At 47.6% G+C, this 19,719-nt stretch overlaps 1 protein-coding gene across 1 annotated transcript in view; it reads right to left on the reverse strand.

Annotated features, from left to right (window-relative positions):
• SMOX (spermine oxidase) overlaps nucleotides 1–13,915 on the reverse strand; it is an 87,477-nt gene extending 73,562 nt beyond the window's left edge. The window contains exon 1 of the mRNA XM_069856647.1: nucleotides 13,786–13,915. The gene's annotated coding sequence lies outside the window, so the exon portion shown is untranslated. The remainder of the gene's footprint in view (nucleotides 1–13,785) is intronic.
• Between the last annotated feature and the right edge of the window lie 5,804 nt (nucleotides 13,916–19,719).

The raw sequence follows: 19,719 nt of genomic DNA on the forward strand, positions 1-19,719 counted from the left end.
ACCTACACACAGACCTGTGGAGAACGCATTCCCACTGCATGTGATCAAGGATGCCGTTCCCAGCTCCAATCACACACTGGAATGTGCGGTGGCTTTGGTGGCCAAGCTCATTTTGCTTCCTGCTATTCCAAGTCATCAAGATGAAAAAAATAGACAAAACCAGCGGCCATGAGCAGGCACAAAAGGGTGAATCAAACACTTACAATACTTCTCTCCAAAACTCATAGACTCATAGAATCATTAAGGTTGGAAAAGACCTCTAAGATCATCCAGTCCAACCATCAGCCCATCACCACTGTGCCTACTAAACCATGTCATGATGTGCCATATCTACATGTTTTTAGAACCTGTCCAGGGAAGGAGACTCCACCACTTCCCTGGGTGGCCTGTTCTCCTAGCCTTCTTTTAATTCAGCTCGGGGCATCTCTTAAGCCTGAAGGGGTTATAAGCCTAGTAAATCCCAGTAGTCCTCTCATCCATGAATTTGCCCACTCACCTCTTGAACCGCCTTGTATCCACAATATCCTTCATCAAGAAGTTTACAGGTTAGCTACCCATTGCATGAAGACCCTTCTCCATTGGTTTCCTCAGGTCCCATATCCCACTGACTTAATTTGCTGGCCCTTAGTTCTTGTTCTGGCTGAGACCCTGGACAGCTGTTCCCTTGCCACGCCGTCCCTAGCACGTAGGATTTTCCAGACCTCCCTCATGTGCTCCTTCAGTATCTACAGCCACAGTCTGCTTTCACTTATCTCCTCTGTGCCAATATTCAAGCAGCTTTTAAGTGAGCAGGTGATAATTTGGCCTCGGGAAAATTCCTCCCTCCCACCCCCGCCCTTGCACAATTTGTGTTTTTTGTTTAAAAGAAGAAAGAACATTAAAACTTTTTTTTTTCTCTCAGTTGCTTTAGGATTCAGAAGAAACGAAAAAAGATGATGAAATACAAGTTTTGCATGCCAAAGTTTCCAGGTGCCCAATGTCCTGTTACCGGGACGCTGAACAAACAGCCTGCAAACACGATCCCCAGCCTTTGTTCTGCCAGCTGGAAACCACAGGTCGCTCTGCACCCAGACCGGAGCCTCAGAAGGAGATGATATGCGACCAAGCAAAATGCTCCTTTCATCGGTCAGAGGATACTGAAAAGGGAGCTGGGTTTTTTTTTATTGACTTGATGGGATTTTTTGTTCACCACAGAACATTTTCTGTGAAAAGGTCTCTGTCCATGCAAGTGACTCAGCTCAACAGCATCAGTGATTCACTATTCCTGAGTGTACCCGCAGTGGTACCCACTGAGGTCTCTTCCTCACCAGGAATCAAGCTTAATAAATGACATCAGCAGCATGATTCAGTTGGTTGGACCATGTGTTCTGTTGGTTGGACCAGCGTTTGATAGGAATGGTTGGACTCGATGATCCAGTGGGTCTCTTCCAACCTGGTGATTCTGTGGATGGTTGGAGTCTCCTGCTCGGGTGCTCGCTCCAGGTTTCCCTTGCCAAGCCAGCTTTTCCCCTCCTGTTTCCTTCAGCTGTTACATCTCCATGCAAGGACTGGCCCTTGCAGCACATCTAAATGGTGCCCAGCACAGTAGAAACTCTAAACTGGGCTGTAACGCAAAGACTGATGTGGCTCCATGATGAATTCACTCAAAAGACAGAATTCAAGCCATTTCCCTGAACTTTCCATGAAAACACACACAGACAAAATAAAAAAAAATAGGTTATGGAAAGGAAATAAAATGGGCCAACCATCAAAGGTAAAAGATGATCCTTCATGGAAATTCTTGCTCACAGATACACACCCCGGATCATACATCCCAGTGCAGCTCCATCTGGAAACTTCTTATCAGGTTATTAAAACAAATCAAAATAGGAGATGAGGCAGTTCACTAATGTAGTCTAAGAAATGGTGCGACTGCATTAAAGAAGTAATTTCTCTTCTCTACATTTAGACCAAACATCGGAATATTAGCAGCTCTCTAAATCCTGATGTTTCATGTTTGAATCTTGCACAAAACCAGAGAAAAGCTGTCTCAAATTAAATAACCATGATCCTACACAACTTAAACATAAATATTTAGTATTATGAATGCCTGTTTGATGAAACAAGCACATTAAGCCCACTTGTCTTCCTAAACATGAAAAGTCTTTTTCACCCTTTGTAATTGCCTCAGTACTTCAAGACCACCATGATATTCCTGCTACCAAGGCATCATACAAACCACAGAACAGACCCAGCATGGAAAGCTGCTTAAACCATGTGCAATATTTTCCTATTCCTGTCCAGATAATGAAATTAATCTCATTAGAGTCTATCTCACAATTAAAGCCCAGCCCGTGGACCAGAAGACCAGAGCCCACTACAACCCTGTCCAAACACTGTCACATTTTCTTATCTCCCGGCATCCGTTTTCCCCCTCTGCTGCTCAGTCATATCAGTGTTTGTGCAGTTGCACAAGGCAGTGTGATACACAAAGAAAAATGGTATATAAATGAGGACAGGCTGAGAGAGTTGGGGTTGTTCAGCCTGGAGAAGAGAAGGCTTCATGGAGACCTTGTAGCAGCCTTCCAGTAGTTAACAGGGGGCCTACAGGAAAGCTGGGGAGGGGCTCTTTGCCAGGGAGTGCAGGGAGAGGACACGGAGAATGATTTTAAGGTGACAGAGGGGAGATTTAGATTAGATATTACGATGAAATTTTTTCCTGTGAGGGTGGTTTGGCCCTGGAACAGATTGTCCAGGGAAGTTGAGGCTGCCCTATCCCTGGAGGTGTCCAAGGCCAGGTTGGATGGGGCTTTGAGCAACCTGATCTTTGGCAGGGAGGTTGGAACTGGATGATCCTTGAGGTCTCTTCTAACTCAAGCCATTTGATGATTCTGTGACAAATATAAAAATAGGCATAGCTTTAACTTTTTTCAGCTTGAAGACCCCCTAGCAGCTAGTGGAGGATCATCCCCCTCTCCTGCATAGTTCAGCTTACAAACCACGATCCTACTTGTCTTACTTACCTTCTGCTGAAACTTGGTTGTGTAGGTAGAGTGAAGCAGGTCCCTTTAAATCCTTTGTTGTGCTTGCACAAGTGGAAAACAGCTCCTATTAAAAAAAACCTCCCGTCGGTTTGCCAAGCCGTGTGTAGAGATTATGAATCACTAAATGGCAGCCACGTGTCAGCAAAAGTAGCAGGAAGTGCCTTGCGTTCGACCTTTATTTATAGTAGCAAGAGCACTTCACAGCATATAGTTACGGCGATCTAATTATCCTTGCTCACCAAGAAGCATGGGATCACTTGCCTTCATAATAAGTTTTTGCCATTAAAAAAAAAGAGAATAATATCTGGCTAGAGGAACTCTGAAAAAGCCCTTCCAGCCCGTCGCCTTTGTGTGCTTGGAAGGTAGAGGATTTCTTTGGATGTTTTCCTCTGGGATCCTAATGGGATGAGTGACTCAAAATCAAGACTACTTGACAAGCCTGTTGACCAATGTTTTGATGCACCTCTCGTGTTCAATATACACCCTTTTTCCAGAATTGAGCTGCGAGTTGTGAAGCAACAAAGTGCTGAAACCTTTCTTTGCTCTACGCAGGTAATTCAAAACACATGCTTATTTTTAATAAACCCCACACATCAGAGAGCGTTACTGAATCACAACAAGTACCTCTGGGCTGAGATCCAGCAGGGAGCCTGGAGATGGGTTTGGATTGTGCAAGAATGCGTGGTGCTTTCTCATACGCATTTTGGTACCTTTTCAGATTAAGGGCCAAGTCTAGCAGATGTGATGAGTTAAATGAACAGTTCCATGCCTTAGAAGAGCGTTCTCCCTCCCACCACTGTCCTCTGCCTCTGGACAGTGGGATAGCGTCCTGCCAGATTAGGGAGTTAAATCTACTCTCAGAAGGGTCTGCTGCAGTGGAGGGGAGAGACCCTTGTGGCCATGGGAAAGGGCGAAGGTCAGGAGAAGAAAGGCTGAGATAATCTCTTTGATAGGAATGGTTGGACTTGATGATCCTGGGGGTCTTTTCCAACCTAGTGATTCTGTGATGTGACAGAAAAGGGATCCGCTGCACAGAGGGTTCATCCCATGAGCATTGATCACTGCTAATAGCAGGGCCACAGTGCTGCTGTCTTCCTCTCTCTTCGGGTCTTGTGATCAAGGCAACCTCCTTTATCTGGCGTATGGGAAGAGAGCAGAAGGGAACTAGGGTGCTTTTTGCAGAGGAAAAGAGGGTGAGGTGGGGATTTGAAGCATAAAGGTTAGTCCCTTGGGCTCCCCAGATCATTCCCTGAGGAGGGAAGGCACTGATCACCCTCTTACCTCTAACCTGAGCCAAGACTGAGCCAGGCTTTGTCCTCTATGAGCAACTGAGCTCTGCAACTGGGTCCCCACAAGTCCCAGCTAGCAGCGCTTAGAAGAAGAAAACCCACACTAGCTGGCCCTTCCAAGCTCTGCCAGACACAGCAATATGATGAGCTACTTTTCTACACATCTGTTGTTCAGGGATCTGGCAAGGAGATTGCAGAGGATGGTTTACTTATGCTATTGATCACCACATGCTGGCTTCCCTGTGCCCACCACGCTCTACGCCTGAAAGTTCAACCCTCCATGGAGAAGACAGCACTGGTCTCCACTGCTCTATGGTCTCTCTTTGCCCTTCCCACTGGGATCTTCTCCCTTAGTCCCAAGATGGGTCCATCCTCAGGTGAGCTGCTGCAACCTCAGTAACCAGCTCAGCGACACCCCGCTGGGCAACTCTGCTTCTCCTTTAACTGTTTTTTTTTTAATTAAAGCTTTTCTAATCAGATAGAGGCCTCCATTCTGCTTTTGACATGAATCAGGGCTGCAAGAGCAGCCTGTTGCCTTCCCTCCACCACTGGGTCTCCCTGCTTGGTCAAATCAACTCAGCAAGGAACTGAATGCTTGATGGTCAAATGCCACTGACACCTGGGTTAGTTGGTGGCCACTCCCAGAAGAGGCATGTATCAGCAGAATCAGACCTTTAATTATACCGTCCTTCATGGATTCCCATCATTCCCCTCAAATTCCTTTGTGGCTTTTTCCTACATTTCACCTCCTCCTGCTCTGTCTGGTTTAAAATTGTGCTGATCCCCCTGTTTCATTCTTGAGGGCAAGGCTGGACTGTTGCAGAGATACCATCACTACCCAGCACACTGAGCGCTTCTCTGGAAATCCTTTCCCTGTGTTCCCAGCCACGCACTGGAGGGAGCCACTCAGGATGGAACACGCAGTCGTATCTGTCTCCAAACAACCCCAGCACCATCTGGGTCTCGGCCAGCTCATCCAAGGGCTCCAGCTGTGACTCCGTGACAGGTCTGCATCACAACTGCATTCTTGGAAAGGACACACGCACCCTGATGTTGGGTTGCTGCAGCAACCACGCTTGACATCATCACCTTTCCTCACGTCCACTGCTGTCACGCAAGAGGTTGTGAAAGCCTCTTTGGCACTGTCAGCAGCTGCATATTTTACTGTTGGGGAGGGGACTCCTATTCAAAATCAGGAGCACAAGGAGCAGATGTGCCATGGCTTCAGAAGAGTAGGGTCAGAGAGCAGTCCAGTCTGCTCAGAACAGCATTGAACAAGGAGCTGCAAAGCAAAACAAAGAGGGAAACGAAAGCTTGTAATCCTGGGAGGCTGGAGTTTGCTGCCAGCAGCAAAAAGAAGCAGGTGCAGAGCTGGCTTGGCAGCACCAGGATATTCTTCAAAGATATCCCTGGCTTGCTACTTCATTACAAAATCCTTCTTTCCTGCAGGACTCTAGGGACGCAGCTGGCAGCAGAGTCACCGTTCGGCCCACATACACCAGCAGAGTGGAACCACTCTATGGACTCCATCCTCAATCGACTTTGGCATCTTTGAGGGAAGGGAGTCCTGGAGCTTGTTCCAGACCTCCCGTGCAGGTGCAGGCAACGTATGGGTCTTAATTTTGGTGGCAACTGTAGGTGTTTTACAAGCAGGGTAGGGTCTGAATGCCCGAATTCAAAGGTTTTCATCAGATGCCAGAAAACACGTCATTTCTGCATTGACACCTTTTATCCACCTGAGGACAGGTGGGGACAAGGGACATTGCCAGCTCACACTGTCATCAGGAGTGTCTTGATCCTTGGCGTCCTTCCTAAAGCCCATTCTTGCAGTTGCTCAATTAGAAGGGCAATCTAGCTTTTATGATGCAACGTACACACTAGTATCCCATAAACCTTCTAGCCTCAAGTTTGGTGCTTTATGAGAAAGGTGAAGTTAAGCCTAAAACTTCAGCTGAATGCCACACTTGTTGGGAAAAAGCAGGAAGGACTCACTTATGGCTTTCAAATGCATGAGCTGGTCACTCCTGGAGCCTCATTGCAATCCCTCAAGAAGTGCATGAATGTTCAAGCAGGAATGTTTGTTGTTTCCACAGTGTAGGCTTCCAGCTGGCTAAGCCAGGAGTGCTTCATTAACACGAAACATGAACGTCGCCTCCTTTTGTAAAGCTGCAGAACCTCAGAGGGTTTTGGAGGCCAACATGGGATCTGGAGGGCAGCTTCCTGGCAGCTATCACCAGATCTCTGCTCTGCTGAGGAATATCCAGAGGGGGAAGAGAAGTGACCCAGCCTGACTCATAGATGTGGAGACCTTTTACAGACCCCACACAGGAGGCAAAAGAGAGACAAGACTGCAATTTCCTTCTTCCAGACGTAAATGAAGTCTCTGGACCTCCCCTAGCCCACTCAGAGCCACTCTGCAGGCACAAAAGGAGAAGGGAAGCAACAACAAGGAGTTCAATATGCAACAGAGCTGATAATGTCCAATGCCTCCATGCGAACTTGTGCCTTGTGGTCAGACTCTGGTATAAGTTTACTGCAAATTTATAGAAGCTTTATATCCATGACTGTTCTGCCATGAGGTCTGGTGGAAGTTGGTAAAACACTTCAAGAGAAGTTGAACTAGAAAAGGACATGAATGAAGCCAGACATCTCTTCCATACACACGCAAGGTGTGTTCACAGAAGTTATGTTTCCTTAGGAGACCAAGATAAAGTTATCTTCATGGCAGAGATCCATGGAAACAAGCTCAGTAGAGATGGGGAGCCAGAAGCAGGGACAGAAAGTCAAAGCCTTTAGCCAAGAGCAACAGGTTATTCAAGTCTGGGATGAGGTTACACCCAAGAGACAGGATGGACAGTGTGACACAGTGGTGTTTCTCAACACTACCCCACTCCCAGTTGTGCTTCACACCAGGCTGACATAGGCAAGCTACTTGGGAATTTTCCATACAAGCATTTTTTCCCCATCAAAATGTGCAGATTTATGGAACACGGAACATTTCACAGAAAACACATTGCATTCGGTGAACCTCTGATGGACACAGGCATGGAGATGTTTCCACCAGACAAAACAAATTACCGTTGGCAACCTGACTGCTGGTTCATGTGGCGGCGTGAGGAAATCCTTAAAATTGTCTTCTCCATATTTCCAGGGAGCCAGACTTGCAGATTTGTGATCAGGATGCCAGGTTACCCAGACGGAGGGCTTGATGAACTCAAGGCTTCTACAAAAGTCTCTCTGATAGCTCCTAGTCAAATACTGGGATAAACTTTGCAGTTTGAGGCTCTGGGGCAGCTCAATGCAGGTGTTATCCCAATTCACATCATCTCCAGGATGTTGGACTGTCCTTTGGCAAGCTTCACTGCCCCATCAGCCAAGCAGTCCAAGGAGCCATCCAAACGAATGGCCTGGGTAGACCCAAATATGGTTAGACACCTTCTTTTACCCCTTGAAATTCCTGCCCCCACAGTCTGAAACCACCTCAATTATCAGCTTGAAATACCAGCTTTAAAACTGGCAAGAATCACACCAAGTCCAGTCTGCACTTCTGGGTCCTGGGGTCCACGTTTGAGACTGGAAGCACTCAAATTTGGCATATCCTGAAGCAAAAATGTTATGAAAATATATATTTCTGTAGCCAGTGAGGACATAAAAGAAATTTACACTTCCAAGAAATTTCTAGTGTTGACTACACTCACACTCTGACAGCCCAGAACTCTTCAAAGTCATCTGCTAACCGTGTCCCACTAAGCTATGTTTCTAAGATGAGAGAAGTCTACTTCTTCCTGGTCTCAGGACCAAGGATTTGCAACTCTGGCCAATGATTTCATGCGTACAAATGAAGCACAGGTGAGGGTAGAGTAACCCACAACCATCAGCTGTGTGAATCTTGGGAAGAAACACATTCAAGGTGGTCTCTGCACAATCTTTCCCTCCTGCAGCACTCCTAAACCGTTTATTGGCATTGGTAGACCTGATGTACAAAATGGAAATACGGTTACTCTAGACTCTTGCCCCATTTATCATAGGTATTGGTGATATTGTGACAAAGGAAGGAAAAGATAGGTTAGTCTCCGTTAGAAGTCTTTAATGTCATTATTGGTGATACAATAATAGTGACAATCCTGAGAAATCTGCAATCTCAGCTTGCCATTTTTCTTATGATTATCATTTCTTTGCACTGGGGACTTCCCAGAAACCAGAGATTCCCAAGGTAAGAAAGGGCCCAGCTTCCTGCACCGAAGGAACAGCAGTCTCATCCCTGATGTGGAGAGAGGCAAAGGATTGGATTCATGGGCTTGGAAAAGCCTTTGGTGTCTATGGGAGGAGTTTTTTGAGTTTGCAGATTGAAATGCAGAAGATTCATCTGGGAGCGTCACATGATGCCTTGCAGCCAGAGAGCCAGAGCAGGTTCAAGCTTCTCTCATAGGTTAAAGAGTTGGTGACTTCCCTCAGAAGAGAAGGGGAGATTCTCCAGGGGAGATTTAGGCTGGACATTAGGAAAAAATTCTTCACAGAAAGGGTCATTGGGCACTGGAACAGGCTGCCCAGGGAGGGGGTTGAGTCACCTTCCCTGGAGGGGTTTAAGGGACGGGTGGACGAGGTGCTGAGGGACACGGTTTAGTGTTTGATGGGAATGGTTGGACTTGATGATCTGATGGGTCTCTTCCAACCTGGTGATTCTATGATTCTATGAGAAGATGAAGTGAATGAAGATGAGAGAAAAGAGTGGAGCACAAGTACAGGAGAGCCAGGTTTTCTCCTCCTGCTACTGTTGCTGGAGGGGACAGAATTGCCAAGACACGCTTCAGTCGCTTCCCCTCTCACCCCCTCCTCCAAATCCCTTAGCCACGGCGCCAGATAAGAATTCGTGCTTGAATAGGCTGGTGACCCAATTAAAGGGGCCCAGAAGGGACACAACAACATTTCACATTTTAGGTTAGTCAGAACAAGAGAATAATGAAAAACCATTAAGGAATATTAAGGGAAAAGAAGTGGAAATCACTGGGTTTTTTGGGAAGCTGTACCTGAATCTGTTTCTACAGTAGTTACTCACTCCTCCGTACTCCACGTTTGCTAACAGATCAGGGAACACTGCACAGTGATGGTGGTAGAGAGAACTCCAGAAGGTATGTCAGATCACACAGTAACCACCTCTGGGATGCGTATCTACACATACTGTCTGCATACACATACACTCACATGTCTTAGAATCATTGAATGTTTTAGATTGGGAGGTGCCTCTAGAGGTCTCTGGTCCAACCTGCTCAAAGCGGTAGCTCTGGTTGCTCAGGGCCTTCTCCAGCTGAGTTTTCCATATCTCCAAGGATGTGAATTCCCCCACCTCTTGGTGCCCTGCTCCAGTGTTTGACCATCCTTAGGGGCAAGAATTCTGTCCTCGGATCTAATTGGAATTTCCCATGTTGCGGCTTGTGCCCTCTGCATGTTGTCTTTCCACTGCCCACCTCCAACATGAGTCTTCTTTATCACCTCTACACTCTCCCATTAGGTAGTTCTAAACTGCAAGAAGTTACCATCTTGCCCTACCTTCCTGCCGGCTGAACAAACCCTGACCCACAAGCATCTTAACAGCTTTCCTCGGGCTCCCTCCAGTACAATGTCTGTCTTTTACCAGGAAGACCAAAATGGGACACAAGAGCTCTATCTGTCTCACAGAGTTGTGCAGAAGGAAATAACCACTTCTCTCAACCTGCATTCTTGCTATTACAGTGTTATTGATGGCCCATCACCGCAGGAGCACACTGCTGGCCAGTGTCCAACTAGCTGTCCACCAAGATCTCCAAGACCTTTTATGCATGGCTTGGTGGGTTTTCTTTTTATCCGAGACATTCATGGCCAGCTGAACATTTATGTCCACTTATAGTGCCTTCATCCATCTCTAAATCAAAAAAATGGTGGTTGCGATTGCTCCCTGGAGAGGGAGTCATGGACCGTTCCCATTCTCCTGCTGGGAAATGCCCTTCTCACTGTTACTGCTCCCATTGCAAGAAAACACACAGAAACCCCCAAATAAAGCCACGCCAGGACATCCAATTACCCAGTTTCAATCTCTCTTTGGAAAAGAGGACCTTGCAGGTCAACTATCCACCTGGCCAGTCACATTTGTTGAGGATAAGTAGTTTCTCAAGGGCTTAAACCTTCCCGTTTTACCCTGTGAAACAAGGCCATGGACTTTTTCATTACAAAAGGTCAAATGGATTCTTCACGCCCCTTGAACAAGCTACAAATGATGTAATTAATTTGAACTAACTCCATACTACCAAAGCCGCCTCTCTGGGAAGCAATTTCTGGTGTCAAGGCTAAATGCCACGAGCTCCTGTCTATATTATTTCCCTGGAACAGACTAGCCATGTCTACTCTGAGCTGTGCTTGCTGCAAGCCTCATTTGAGTTCCTTGGTGCTTTTGGGCACAAAATCATAGAATCATAGAATCACCAGGATGGAAAAGACCCACCAGATCATCGAGTCCAACCATTCCTATCAAACACTAAACCATGTCCCTCAGCACCTCGTCCACCTGTCCCTTAAACCCCTTCAGGGAAGGTGACTCAACCCCCTCCCTGGGCAGCCTCTGCCAGTGCCCAATGACCCTTTCCATGAAAATTTTTTTCCTAATGTTCAGCCTAATCCTCCACTGGTGGAGCTTGAGGCCATTCCCTCTTGTCCTGTCCCCTGTCCCTTGGGAGAAGAGCCCAGCTCCCTCCTCTCCACAACCTCCTTTCAGGTAGTTGTAGAGAGCAATGTGGTCTCCCCTCAGCCTCCTCTTCTCCAGGATAAACACTCCCAGCTCTCTCAGCCGCTCCTCATAAGGCCTGTTCTCCAGCCCCCTCACCAGCTTTGTTGCTCTTCTCTGGACTCGCTCCAGAGCCTCAACATCCTTCTTGTGGTGAGGGGCCCAGAACTGAACACAGTATTCGAGTAGCGGTCTCACCAGTGCTGAGTCCAGAGGGAGAAGAACCTCCCTGGACCTGCTGGTCACGCCATGTCTGATCCAAGCCAAGATGCCATTGGCCTTCTTGGCCACCTGGGCCACTGCTGGCTCATGTTCAGTCGCTGTCAACCAACACCCCCAGGTCCTTCTCCTCCAGGCAGCTTTCCAGCCAGACTTCTCCTAGTCTATAGCACTGATCAGGTTATTCTGTCGGGGCCCATAATAAGCTGCAGCTCACAGTTGACGCCATGCTCAGTGTGCTCCTGGTCTCAATCCAGGGACCATATTTTTACCCACAGGACGGCCTCAGTAGCTACATCCACTGCTGGGAGACCAACCACCCCCAGCCTGTTGCCCCAGAGGTCCTGGCGATGCACACATGGGGCACATACATGCTCTGCAGGGGACCCGCACACCATTAGTTGCCCTGTCACCATGTGGAATGGAGACACATCTGGTCTTCTAGGCAGCTGGGGATCTGCCCCTCACCTCTTCTGCAAGCTAAACTGTTCCTTCCCTCAATTGCCTTCCCAACCCCGAACATGGCATTTAGCTTTCTCTTAAAGCTGGCAAGCCTATGTTACTTAAGGTCAGTCTGTTTAACCACCATCTGCAGGGTTCGTCTTGTTTTTTTGTCACGGAGACAGTTTCAGCATGTACAGCACTTCCTCTTCGAGACACTTGAGGACTGAGACTGTGACCTTTGGCTGCTGTTTGGGTTCAGCAGCACAGGCAGCAGTCCCAGGGGTGAGCAAGTTGTCTTTATGGACAAACTCAGACCCCATGCACGTGAGACACTTGGCTTGGACACTGCAAAGAAGACCTTCTCCACACGCATCACAGCTGAAGCAGTGAGGTGGCCTGGCACTGACTCAAGCTTCAGCCCATCCTCTGACTCTGGGCAATGTTTAGTTTCAACACCTGACATGTTTTATGGCTAAAGTAAAGGCCACAGATGTGGTCAGTACAACTGGAGCAACTCCTATATGAGGACAGGCTGACAGAGTTGGGATTGTTCAGCCTGGAGAAGAAAAGACTCAGTGGAGACCTTATAGCAGCCTTTCAGTACATAACTGGGCAACAGGAAAGCTGGAGGTGCTCTTGATCAGGGAGAGCAGGGACAGGACAGAGTGGGGAATGTTTTAAGCTGAAAGAGGGGAGATTTAGATCAGAAAGAAGAGGGTGGTGAGGCCCTGGCACAGGTTGCCCAGGGAAGCTGTGGCTGCCCCATCCCTGGAGATGTTCAAGGTCAGGTTGGATGGGGCTTTGAGCAACCTGATCCAGTGGGAGGTGTCCCTGCCCGTGGCAGGGGGTTGGTGTTGGATGATCTTTAAGGTCCCTTCCAACCCAAACCAATCTATGAATCTATGAAATTAATCCCAATGGAAAGTCTTTGCATGTAAGTATGAAAAAGTGCCTGCCACGACGCAGCACTTCTGCCCAAGATGTCCTGGCTGAGCATGGACCAAGCAGCACAAAGTTCACATCTAAACCACAGTGAACTCAAGGGATGACTTAACTTGCTATAAGTAGATGCGTTTAAACCAGCTTCAAATGTCTCCTTAGGACAACTTAGCAGAGGACACATTAAACATGCTAAAGAGAAGAGAAGTAAAGTTATGACCAGAATGCTGGATCCTGGATTCCCGAGTCCTCTGTTCATGGTGGCACTTGCACTTGGGCCCATAGAAACCCACAGCTCTGCATGCTGGGTCACCCCTCATCCTACAAAGTTTCCCGATATCTCAACTTTAAATTACGTTACATGCAACACTTTTTGTTGCAGTCTGCAGGCATTCCGAATTTCCATCTCTTATTAGACAGCTCAGAATGCAGCCTATGAACTTTATGCATCTGAAACCCAATAATGCCCTTTAGCTCGTAACAGGCTAATTGACACCACGTTTGTAGCAAGCAGCGAGCACACTAGCCCTGCATCAAGGGTTAATGAGCTAGAAATTGCAGAGTTTCTTGTCTTAATAATAGAAGAGAGACATCAGAGTTTTAGGCAGAAATGTGTCCTTTTAGCTCTTGGAAAGGTGACCCCTGAATCAAAGCATTTCATTATCTGCTCAAGGGACAGGACACTGTCCAGAGAACAGGTATCTACCCACCCCTGGAGGCGTTCAAGGTCAGGTTGGATGAACCTTTGAGCAGCCTGATCCAGTGGAAGGTGTAGGGCAGGGAGGTTGGAACTGGGTGATCTTTAAGGTCCCAACCCAAACCATTCAATGACCTTGTGATTCCGTGTTTCCATCACAGGAGACCTCCACTGATCCACAGCTGGTGTGTCTCAGTAGAGTACTTGGCACTGGCCTCCAGATATAAAAGCCTCCACCTTCAATGCTGCCCAGTTGTGGCTTCCCTTGTGATGCTCAGATGCAGCACAGAGACTCGGTGCCTTCAATGGGGTGATGTTGACCTCAGCCTGTCTTTGTACCCTCACCTCCATACTTCAGACCCTCGAGCTGCACATCTATAAGAACCATCACAAGGGCAACTAACCAGCCTCGTGTCTTACCTTGTGAACAAAGTCACGTCTCACTTTTGGCTCTCAACGGGGCAGCTCTCAGCCAGGTGCACGCCACAGCTTGTCCAGGCTACCTCTGGCACAAAATGTTCTACTTGGCCCTGCAGAGGGAAGCCAGATGGGGAAGCTGATGTCGATTTGCAGCTGCAGCAAAGCAGAGACTTGTAGCCGTCAAAACAGCGAGTGCTGGCATCGTGACTTCCCTCTTCCCTTGTGATCTGTGGGAAATGGGAGGACAGCCAGGCTCCGCACGGGGGGACTCAACAGCCTAGAGCTTCCCAGGCACAGACACCTCTTTTTTTGCCTCAATAGGTCACCCACTGATATCCAAAGGGAATGTGCTAAGCTCTTAAAGGTCACCAAGTTGAACTGGGCTAGCACGGACCACAGACAGTGCACAGTACAGTTCATGGCCCGGGTCACGTCCTTATTTTAGGGTCGCAATTTCTATCCCTGCTGATTCCCCTGCATTCCCCACTGGAAAGCCAGTTTTACAAAGAAATCAAAACTTACCTCAAGCCCTCGTTCTTCTTGTCTGAAGTACAAGTCCTGTTAATGGGACCTGAAGCCAGAGATCACAACAGCCTGCCTTAAAAACCAGCCTGCTTGCTAATGGCATCATGCAAACACCAGCATGTGTTGCTTGTGGCTTCACAGAACCAAGCCTTTGCAGAAAAACACGCTGAAGGTATCGCTGCCTGCTTCATCTTCTCCACCCATCACCATGAACTGCAACTGTGTTGTCCTCTCAGCTGCAACTAGCACAGCTTCCAAAACAACCACACTTGCTGTTGTTGGTGTTATCAGTCTCTTTTTTAGATAGATCAGCTCCCATAATTGCATCTCTTCCTGACTGTACAGAGAGGAGATGACATGGACAGAACTGGGTACAGGCACTGGGAAGGAGCTGCATATTTATGTTTTACTAGTACTGCAGCACTCAGGCTAAGCAGATTTAAGGACAGGTAAGTGCCTTCAGGTCCCAAAGGTGCTGAGTGGTCTGTTTGGTGTTGATGATGCACACAAGTCTGGGGAAGAAGGCAACATTGTCTTCTCTTAACGTTCCTCAGCTGTAGAACAATGACTTGCTCTAAACTGCAAACAAAGAAATAAGAACACTTGGTCTAAGCCTTGCTGAGATTACTCTTGTGGATTAGGATCAAGAAACCAATGAGATGTCCATCACAACCAGCCTTGATGCAGGTGTCTAAACTCTTATATAGAAGCAGTTAAATCTATCTACAGCAGCTGGTTGCCACTGAATCCAGAGAGGCTCACTGTAAAGGATCCACAGCTGATCTGCAGATGCAGCTTAAGGAGTGCTTTGGCTTGGTTTTAGAAGATTTGAAGAGTAGGGTGAGCATGGAATATCAAGCACACAAGGGATGGCAATGTTTCTAAGCTGTTTATATGTAGTCTCTGTGGAGGTGACTTACACTTTACCTGCACAAAACCTCAGGCTAGTAGTTAATTTTAGCATCATATTCACCAGAAGACAGGAGAAGTTCCTACAGCATACCACAAAAATTCCCACAGCATCCTCGTAAGTCCTGAGACCTACAAAGTAATGAGGGGCCGTAACCTACCATCAAGTATCCGGATAGGAAAATTTGGGACCATCCGAATGTCCATCAAGGTCCGTGCATCCCAGTGAGTTGTCTTTGAGAGTGGGTGTCTAGAGAAGAGAGTCAGAAAAGCAAAATGTTTGGGATACATCCCCAAAATATCCAGTCAGCTTCCAACAATTTGCGGCTTCCTGTGCCATAGACAATGTTTTCATATTTAATTACCCCTAGTAAATTTTTCTCCCATTAATTTATCTAGCTGCTTTATGAACTCCCATCAATTTTCAACATCTACAACATCCTGCTGCAAGAAGTTCCACAGCTTAATTATACACTGGGAGAAGAACCAGCTCCTTTTGTTTGTTTTGGACATGTGATTTCTGGTTTTATCTGATGTCCTGTAATCCTTGTACAGACAGAGATGGTGAGCATACTCTTCCTGTCCACCCTTCACATTGATCTATAGTCCTCTGTCATAACCCTTCCAACCTGATGAGTCTTCGTCTACTTAGTGATATGAAGACCAGCACAGAGTTTTGAGCTTCTCATTTTCCTGTATCTTTTCCAACTTTGCTTTGCATCTATTTGCCATTTGAGGTCAGGGAAACATCTTTCAGATGCTCCCTAAAAGAGACCACAAGCAGCTGAGGCCTCTTCCCATGAGGGTGTGTGTATCATAGAATCATAGAATCACTAGGTGGAAAGGACCCACTGGATCATCGAGTCCAACCATTCCCATCAATCACTAAGCAGTGTCCCTCAGCACCTCATCCACCCATCCCTTAAAACCCCTCCAGGGAGGGTGACTCAACCAGCAGCCTCTGCCAGTGCCCAATGACCCTGTCCATGAAATATTTTTTCCTGATGTCCAGCCTGAACCTCCCCTGGTGGAGCTTGAGGCCATTCCTTCTCGTCCTGTCCCCTGTCACTTGGGAGAAGAGCCCAGCTCCCTCCTCTCCACAACCTCCTTTCAGGTAGTTGTAGAGAGCAATAAAGTCTCCAAATAATATAGTATAGGCTCAAATCAAAGGGGCTGCCAAACACTTGAACATGGAAGTCCATCAGGCCAAAGCATCTCTAACTAGTAACACTTTCCTTCTTGCTTCACTGAGGAGATAGGGCTTAGCACTCAGTGTTTACATCTAGTTTTGGAGGGATACATTTTTCAAAAGGGGAGAAACATGACAATATTTTTGTATTAGACTCCAGGGATGCTGGATGGGAGAAAAATGGCAGAGGAGATTTGAGGTTCTCCAGCGTGACTGCCCTGAATGGAAGTTTGCAGGATGGCTGACGTGAAAGTGCAGAGATCTCTGAGCAGTGGTGTCCTCCGTGAACCTCTCCCTGTTCCCTTTCAGCAGGTGCAGGGTGAACCACCTCCAGCACTCACTTTGCTGAGCACACAATGTCTTCAATGCTTAGAGCAGGGCAGAGCAGATCTCACACATGCCTTGCTGGGCAAACATTTGTGTCTGCCTGATGTTTGCAAAGTCAGCAGAGGTAGGAACCAGCCCCTGAGGGCCAGCTTGTTCCACAAATACTGGCACATAAGGAACCTCCAACAGCCAAGGGATGAGGTCCCTGCAAAATGCTGCTGAGCATCGTGATCCTAATCCAAAACCTGCAAAGATGGGGAGTGTAAGAGGATGTAAGGCATGGTTTAGTATTTGATAGGAATGGTTGGGCTCGATGATCTGATGGGTCTTTTCCAATCTGGTGATTCTAGGATTTTGTTGAGTATTTTCTGCCCCTGATCACAGAAATCACAAACTTGAAGAGCTGATGTGAGACTGTTTCACCTCTCTCCCTGCTTCTTTGTTGTCACCTAAAGAGTTTGTCGGAGCACAGGTCTGCAGTGTGTTCAGGGGTGTAAAAACAGGGACAGCCCTTCCTGTGAACGCAGCTAAGCCTTTAAGAGGCTCAAATGGAACTGCAAAATCACGAGCAGATCCTGTTTGAGACCAGCTGGTGTTGGCTGGCAATAACAGCCTGCCTGCCATGCAAACATCCGTCTGTCTCCCCAGCATCTACGTGTCCTTTCTAGGCGGCATCCCACAGCTTTGCCTGTCTGAGACACCCCAGGGAACCAGATTAATTTCTGTTGATATCACAACTCCAGCAAGAGATGCTTAAATTAGAGATACTTCATAATTCCAAGATGATTCTAATTCCTGTTCATTCAAAACCCCATAAATGCAGGGCTCGAGTATATATGGTCACATACTGCTAGCAAACAACAACAGGAACGAGTCTAGAGGAGGCTACAAAGATGATCTGAGGGCTAGAGCATCTCTCATATGAGGACAGGCTGAGAGAGTTGGGCTTGTTGAGCCAGGAGAGGAAAAGGCTCCACGGACACCTTAAAGCAGCTTCCAGTACTGGAAGGAAAGCTGGGGAGGGGCTCTTGATCAGGGAACACAGTGATAGGATGAGGGGGAATGGTTTTACGCTGAAAGAGGCGAGATTGAGATGAGATACTAGGAAGAAATGTTTTCCTGTGAGTGTGGTGAGGTCCCGGCACAGGTTGCCCAGAGAAGCTGTGGCTGCCCCATCCCTGGAGATGTTCAAGGCCAGGTTGGATGGGGCTTTGAGCAACCTGATCCAGTGGGGGTGTCTCTGCCCATGGCAGAGGGATTGGAACTGGATGAGCTTTAAGGTTCTTTCTAACCCAAACCATTCTATGATTCTATGAACCCAAAGGGAGTATAAAGAAGGAAAAAGAAACAATACTGGCACTTCACAAACCTTCTGGTTTGAAGGAGAACTTTTAAACAAGGATGTTGAAGAGAAATTCTCACCCCCTGTGTTTGAAAGAGCAGTGCGGGAGAGAGCCCAAAGGCACGTGTCTGAAAACAGAGCAGGGTGACTGCAGGTACCGTGGGCCAAACAGAAGTAGGGGGTCAGCCGTGTGGTACAGGAAAATAGTTGTCGACAAGAGAGATCCATGTAGTGATGAAGGTACCAGATAGCGAAGGCCACGGATGAGATGAGCAGCTGTGCAGAGAGGTAGGAATGACACAACTTAGTTTTCAGGATCTGGGATAACACGTGTGTAAGCAAAAGGGGACAAATTCACTGTGTCAGCAGGCACAGTGGTGTCCTCAGACTTCAAAAAAAAGACACCAAGACAACACAGGAGGAACAAATTAACTGTGCTGGGCTCGACCCAAAATCCATGAGGTTTCATTAGACATGGGCGAAGGTTTTAGTGAAGACATGAGCTGGGTCTTGGCACGGCGTGTGCACAGAAGTGGCAGTCAGATTGAGCTGGAGAGGAAATCAGAGCCAGGGGAGAGTTGTTTCAGGTGGGAAAGATTAAAATGTGTTTGGGCTGTGAGGAGGAGGACCAGAAGCCAGTGGATGGGTAAGCAAAAAAGGAGCCAAAGCAGAAGGGAGCATCAGCTGACAAAGCGGGGAGGACGGCAGGGACAGCTCTGGGGCAGGAAAGGGGCTGCTAAAGGGAAGAGAAGAAATGTGCTCGTTTGCCAAAGTCTCCTTGGAAGAGAACAGAGAGCTCCTGTTCAGAGCCAAAACGGGGGAGGATGAACGAGGAAATCAGCTTTATCACGAGACACACCACAGCAGGAGGGCAGAGGAGGAGAAGTGGATGCTGGAAAGCTGCCATGGCTGGTGGGATGGCCTGGGGGACCTGCAGTGAGCTCCAGAGGGTCAGGCACTGAGGACAGAATTGGTTTTGTCCCTTTTCAGGATAGTCCATACCATGCCTTATCCTAGGGCCACTTCCAGCTGAGGAACTCTGTCCTTCAGGTTATGCAATATATTCTCAGGTAGCAGCAGAACAGCTCCTACCTCCAGTACCTGCCATAACATGAAGGGTGGAGGATTCATTACGTTCTCTGACAGTATTGTGGCCTTCAAGCAATAAAACAGCAGTGTTTGCGTTGGCTTGGATGTGAAGTCAGGTCATGAAGCAAGCAGACAAACACCGGAGCTCAGAAAACTGGCTTTGCAGTTCTGAGCCAATGGAAACATTGCATAGGTACCCCCAGCTTGAGAGCATCAGGAGACTCATGGCAAATAGCTGCGACGTTTCTTATGGCCCTGCATAGGCAACTACCCAACTCTTAACACTTTTCCTCTTCTTCCTTCACAGATATCCAAATACCTCTCCTCCTTCTTCCTGGGGTTGTTTAGCCTGGAGAAGAGGAGGCTGAGGGGAGACCTCATTGCTCTCTCCAACTACCTGAAAGGAGGTTGTGGAGAGGAGGATGATGATTCTATGATTCTCTGACACATGACCTGAAAACTTGTTGCCTCTCCATCAGCCATCAGAGCTTGCCAAATCTCCTTCAGATCAGAAATGTTGTACCTGGGCAAGTCGCATATCCAAATCCAGGGG

Source organism: Phaenicophaeus curvirostris, chromosome 4 (genome assembly GCF_032191515.1).
Source record: "Phaenicophaeus curvirostris isolate KB17595 chromosome 4, BPBGC_Pcur_1.0, whole genome shotgun sequence".
Lineage (NCBI taxonomy): Eukaryota > Metazoa > Chordata > Aves > Cuculiformes > Cuculidae > Phaenicophaeus > Phaenicophaeus curvirostris.